This window comes from Melospiza melodia, unplaced genomic scaffold, assembly GCF_035770615.1.
Source record: "Melospiza melodia melodia isolate bMelMel2 unplaced genomic scaffold, bMelMel2.pri scaffold_32, whole genome shotgun sequence".
NCBI classification, from domain to species: Eukaryota; Metazoa; Chordata; class Aves; order Passeriformes; family Passerellidae; genus Melospiza; species Melospiza melodia.
Genome location: NW_026948638.1, coordinates 8,197,981 through 8,203,222, shown reverse-complemented (window position 1 = coordinate 8,203,222; position 5,242 = coordinate 8,197,981).

Here is a 5,242-nt window from a genome sequence, read left to right as displayed (position 1 = left end):
TGTCGGTATCTATATTTCTATATCTCTATCTATCTATAATTTATATAATAATGTGAAATAGTGCTGACAGTAGTAATTTGGTATCTTTGGCTGCTCAGGGATGTAACACTAAATACCCTACAGAACAGGACTGGCCAGGACCCTAATGTCAGTGGTCAACCTTTTTGAGATTGTATACAATGAAAAAGAGAGAAAGGGAGAAAATTGGCTATTTTTGCAGGGGTTGCTGATACTGTGATGCAGAGTGCTTTGTCTGCTCCTGTGAAAAATACAGTGATTTTGCCTGCAGGGTTTTTCATGTACCAGATTATGCACAAGCTGCAGGATTGGTTGCACGGGTGAAGGGGTTGTTAAAAGAGCAGTTGAAAAAATGAGGAGATGGGAACCTTTGTCCATGGAGAACCCATCTCCCAGATGTGCTCCATGCCCTTCACAATGGCCCACTAGGAAAATGAAACCCCCTGGCTGTGCATGGCTGCCCCCAATTTGCAAATCCAGCCATGGGCAGTGAGACTTGGGCTGCCTGGGAAATTGTTCTGGCTGTGATGGCCCCTGGCAGGGCCAGCCCAGAGGCTGCAGGGCTGGGCCTTCATGCATTGGAATTCATTAGGAGAAATTCAAAGCAAGTGAGAGCTATCAATCCTGAAACAGGAATTCAGATTCCTCCAGGACACTTTGCTTTGGTAACTGCTCCCTTGGAGCTTGGCCTTGCAAAGTGTTCCTGTCATGGCAGGAGGAATTGATGCAGAATATCAAGGAGAAATTGCAGTAATTCTGTAAACAATAGTGACCAGGATTGGATTAGTCAACCCTGTGACAGGGTAGTACAATTATTGATACTGCATTTTTAGGAATGATTGTGAAAAAAGGAGATCCACCTCCAATCACCACTGTTTGTGCAAATAAAGGGCTTTGGTGCAGCAGTCCTAATAATGGAGCCAGAGTGTGGGTCCGGAGGCCAAAAGGCCCTCCCAAGGCAGCTGAAGGAGCAGCTCCTAGGAAAGACAACTCTTTGAGTCCTGAAACCTGGGCAGGAACAAAGGGAATGTGTCCCTGCAGCCAAAGATTCTGTGTGAGAACAAGTAGATCTGCCAGGATACTGTTTTACACATCCTGCCAGACCAGATCTCCCTGTTTGCCCCAAGGGCCCCTTTGGGAAATGCTCTGATCCACGGGGTTCCATGTGAAGGCTGCTGTGACACTGAGGGACTTGCACAGGAATTCCATCCAGGAGCCTGGGTGCCCCTCAGGCACTGGGACCCGGCCCCTTCCAGCCAGAGGGGAAAGGGCCCCCCAAGCCTTGTCAGCCACAGACAGCATGGTAAAGCTAAACAGCAAAGGGCCTGGGGGCATTATTCTGGAATTAAAAAGGTGCCAGCTCCATGGACAACAGAATGCTTGTTCCTAACTCAAATGAGATTGAGAAAAAAAAATGAAGAACGGTGTCACTAAAGTACTACTGATGTCTGTAAGGTGTACCTTGATAGTCAGCCAGAATCTTTGTCTGCCACAAACACCTCTGGTGTTTCACCAAGGGGTTAGTCATCAAAATGTAATGATGGGTTATGATGGATTGCTGAGCTTCTTTTGTAATTCTTTGCTAATGATGATGTGCTTTGCTGACCTTATCCTTTTGTAAATCTTGGCAGCTCTGCATGATATAAATGACACAATTCCTTAAGTTGGTGTCTGTGTCTTTGGTGGTGACCCCGGGCCCTGGTGAAACAGGGCCCCCTCTTGCCCAAGTATTCCCTGGGAAGGCAAAAGCCCTCACTCCAAAATTCCCCCCTTCCTCCCTGTTCCCCCCTTCACACCCTGAGCATGATGTGCTCTGGTCTGGGCTATGCCCAGGGTCAGTTGGGGTCCCCTGTCCTGGCTGTGTCCCCTGCCCAGCTCCCCCACAGCCCCAGCCCCTCCCCAGCGTGGCTGGACGAGGGGCAGGACAGGCCTTGGCCGTACTGCAGCTCAGCAAGAACAAAACCATCTCTGCGTGCTCAGCGCTGTGCTCAGCACCCGGCCCAGCAGTGTCTCAGTGCCAGGGGCTGTGCCCTCAGTCCCTGCCAGGGGTTTCCATGGCAACTGCCAGGCCAGGTGACCCAGGTGTCCCCCCAGTGCCGGTTGCCATGGAAACAGTGCCCAGCCCTGCCCCTTTCTGTCTGGCTGACCTGGCCTTTGGCCCTGGCAGTGCCGGTGGCTGCTGGTTCCTGGTGCCTGAGCGGCCAGCGCGGCACAGGGCAGGTGGCCATGGCACAGCCCCCAGCAAGGGATCCCCTCTGGCTCTGGGCACTGACACCAGCCCTGAGCACGGGCCCAGGGCAGCTTTCCATGGCCACCAACCACCACAATGGGGCCGGGCATTGGTTGCCATGGCACCAAACCAAGGAATGGGTCCCCGTGGACGTTGCCATGGCACCTGGTGGCACCAACGAGTGTCACTGCAATTGTAGCTGGAACAGCCCTGGCACTGCTTTGTCCTGAGGGTTGCCATGGAGCTGAGGGCAGCAGCAGCTGGTGCTCTGCAAGGGCCTTGGGGCAGACAGGAAGGAGCAGCAGAGCAGGGGCTGATCCATCCCCAGTGCGCTGCACAGCCAAGGACAGCGTCCCAGAGCGTCCTGATGGAGCTGCCAACAACATCCCCCCTCTGCAGCCCTGGCCTCTCCCCCAGCTCACACAGGTGCCCCATCCTTGCAGGCACAGACACGGCTGCACTGGCTCAGCAGCCCCTGTTTGCATTGCACAGAGCAGACAGGAGCACCCCCATGCTGTTGGTGTGGGGACATGAACCTGAGGGAGCACAAATGCCATCAGCCCCTGGGGCCAGCAAGGGCTGGAGGACACCAGGGAAACCACTCAGCTTTGTCCTGGCCTCTGCACTCAGCCAGAAAGTTTGTTCCCATCAGCTGTGAGTATCCTGTCCCACTGCAGACGCTGTTGCTCAGAGCCAGGGCTGCCTGGCAGCCACCCCCAAACTGCCCTCAGCATTTCCTTGGCTTCACCTTTGCTTTCTTTCCTCTTCCTGATACAAATGTCTTCCCATTGCCCACCCCTGTTCCCTCCCCTGCAAACAGCCCATCCCTATTTGCCCTTTCCTCTCTGGCCCCACTCCCCATTGCAGTTCCTGACTTGGCCCCGTGGGTGTTGTTATTATATTTCTAGATTCCCATACTGTTTCTAAAGTCCCATATTTCTCAAGTCCCATACCTCCTCTCCTCGGTGTTTTCTTATAGCTAAAGACCTACACAGCAGAGACTCCCCCTTCTGCATGTTTGTCCTACTTAGTCAGGGCACCCACAAGGCTCGCCCTGACTGGCCAACCCACTCCCTTTTATCCCAGTTAACTTCCCTAGCCACAGCTGCAGCCCAATGAAGGACATCACAGCTGCAACCCATCAAGAACAACTGGGGCTTACCTGGGCAAGGCCTATATACATATATTCAAGTACAACACAGATATTTTACTAGGACTCAAAAGCCACCTATACTATATATGGGAACGTCCCTTGGGCAGTAGGATCATCCTACAAGTGCTGCAGGAATTGTCTGCAGGCTCCTGCAGTGCCTGGTGCTGCTCCCTTGCCAGAGCAACCCCAGGCCAGGGGGGCACATCTGGGCTGCTGTGTCTGGCTCTGGGGCTCCCTGTTCTGGGCAGTGAGGAGGAGCTGCAGAGGCTCTGCAGGACTGACAGGATGGGCTTTGGGGCTGGCAGGAGAAGCTGAGGGACCTGGGCTGCTGGAGCTCCTGAAGAGGAGGCCCAGGGCTCCTCCTGCACTGCTGCAAGGGTGGTTTCAGAGAATCCCAGAATCAGCAAGGGTGGAACAGGCCATGGGGATCATCAAGTCCAACCTGTGCCCTGACACCACCTTTTCTCCCCTGAGCCTCCTCTCCTCCAGGATAAGCAACCCCAGCTCTCTCAGCCACTCCCCACAGCTCTTGTGCTCCAGACCCCTCCCCAGCCTTGTTGTCCTTCTCTGGACACGCTCCAGCCCCTCCATGTCCTTCCTAAATTGGGGGCCCAGCACTGCAAACAGCACTTGAGGTGCTGCCCAAGCAGGGCTGAGCACAGGGGAAGAATCCCTGCCCTGCTCCTGCTGGCCACACCATTCCTGAGCCAGGCCAGGAGCCATTGGCCTACTTGTCCACATGGGCACACTGTTGGCCCATGTGCAGCCTGCTGTCCATCAGTCCCTGCAGGTCCTTTTCTGCCTGGCTGCTCTCCAGCCACTCTGTCCCCAGCCTGTAGTGCTGCAGGGGTTGTTGTGGGCAACATGCAGGTCCCGGCACTTGGACTTGTTCAACCTCACCTTGTTGGGTTTGGGCCCTGGATCCAGCCTGTCCAGGTCCCTCTACAGAGCCCTCCTTCCCTCCAGCACATCCACACTCACACCCAGCTTGGTGTCATCTGCAAATTTGCTGATGATGGACTCAGTCCCCTCATGCAGATCATCAGTGCAGACATTGAAATCCACGCTGGCTGGCTCTGATCCCTCGGCCATCCTGTGGGTGCCCTGTGATGGCACTCAGCGTGATCTGTTCCATAACCTTGCTGGGCACCCAGGTCAGGCTGACTGGCCTGGAGTTCCCCAGCTCCTCCTTCCAGCCCTTCTTGGGGATGGGCTCACATTGGCACCTCCAGTCCTCTGGGACCTCCCTGCTGAGCCAGGACTGATGGTAAATGATGGAGAGCAGCTTGGGGAGCTCATCCACAGCTCCCTCATCCCCCTAGGATGGATCCCATCTGCTCCCAGAGACACCTGTGAGCATCTGAGTGGCTCAGCAGGTCACCAACTGCTTCCTCCTGGATTACAAGGGCTGTTCTGCTCCCTGTGCCCATCTACCAGCTCAGGAGAACACTTGTTCTGAGGACAGCCTGTCCTAATATTGAAAATTGAGAGAAACAAGATGTTAAGTAGCTCTGCCTTCTCCTTATCTTTAGTTACTATATTCCTCACTGCATCCAATAAAGAGTAGAGGTTCTCCTTATCCCATGTTTTGCTATTAATTTAATTGTGGAAACATTGTCTATTTTTTTTTCACGGAAGTGGTCAAGTTAAACTCTAATTGAGCTTTCACCTCTTGACTTTTTTTCTGCACGACTTCACAACATCCTTAAACATTTCCTAAGCTGCTTGACCTTCTGTCCAAAGTTGATGGGCCTCTTGTTACCCTTGAGTTCTCACAAAATCTCCACGGCAAGCCAGGCCAGTCATTTTCCTCACTAGCTCATCTTTTGCCACACTGGGAC